This window comes from Gavialis gangeticus, unplaced genomic scaffold (genome assembly GCF_001723915.1).
Source record: "Gavialis gangeticus isolate Ggan-Ray unplaced genomic scaffold, GavGan_comp1, whole genome shotgun sequence".
Classification (NCBI taxonomy): domain Eukaryota; kingdom Metazoa; phylum Chordata; order Crocodylia; family Gavialidae; genus Gavialis; species Gavialis gangeticus.
This window is the reverse complement of record NW_017728964.1, coordinates 9,071,728-9,072,259: the sequence shown is the minus strand read 5'-3', so window position 1 is coordinate 9,072,259 and position 532 is coordinate 9,071,728.

The window sequence follows — 532 nt, the reverse complement described above, 5'->3', positions numbered from 1 at the left end:
GCCACAGGTCCTGCCGACCGGGCCTTGGTCACCCTGGCCTTAAAGGCCCGAGCTGCGCCGAGCTATTTCTACCTGCTGGCCTTGACATGCCTTTGTGCCTGTTTCAATCGCCCTTATACTAAAATTGGAATGATACACAGAAGATTAGCATGGCCCCCGCGCAAGAATGATACCTAAGTTTGTGAAGCATTCTATGTTTTCGTGGCCCCCCCGAAGCCACGACCTTGCTGCTGCCTGCCCTTTTCCGTCCTGCGGGCCCCAGGCTGGTTGCCCATGCAGCACCGCTGCATCCCACATGCGAGGGGGAGCGCTGGACAGGGTCCCCTAGCCGCACACTTGGCTACCTGCCAGAGGAGACAGGGTCCGCCGCCAAGGCTGAAAGGCCCTGCCAAGGAAGGGCTCCCTTTCCCGTGCGGCACCCCCACGGAGTGACGGAGGGGTGCAAGGGCCTTTGGCGGGGTCCCCAGTGCCCCCTCCATGCGTCAGAGGCAGCATGTGCCTGCCCTGACGCCCAAGTGGGGCCCAAGACTGG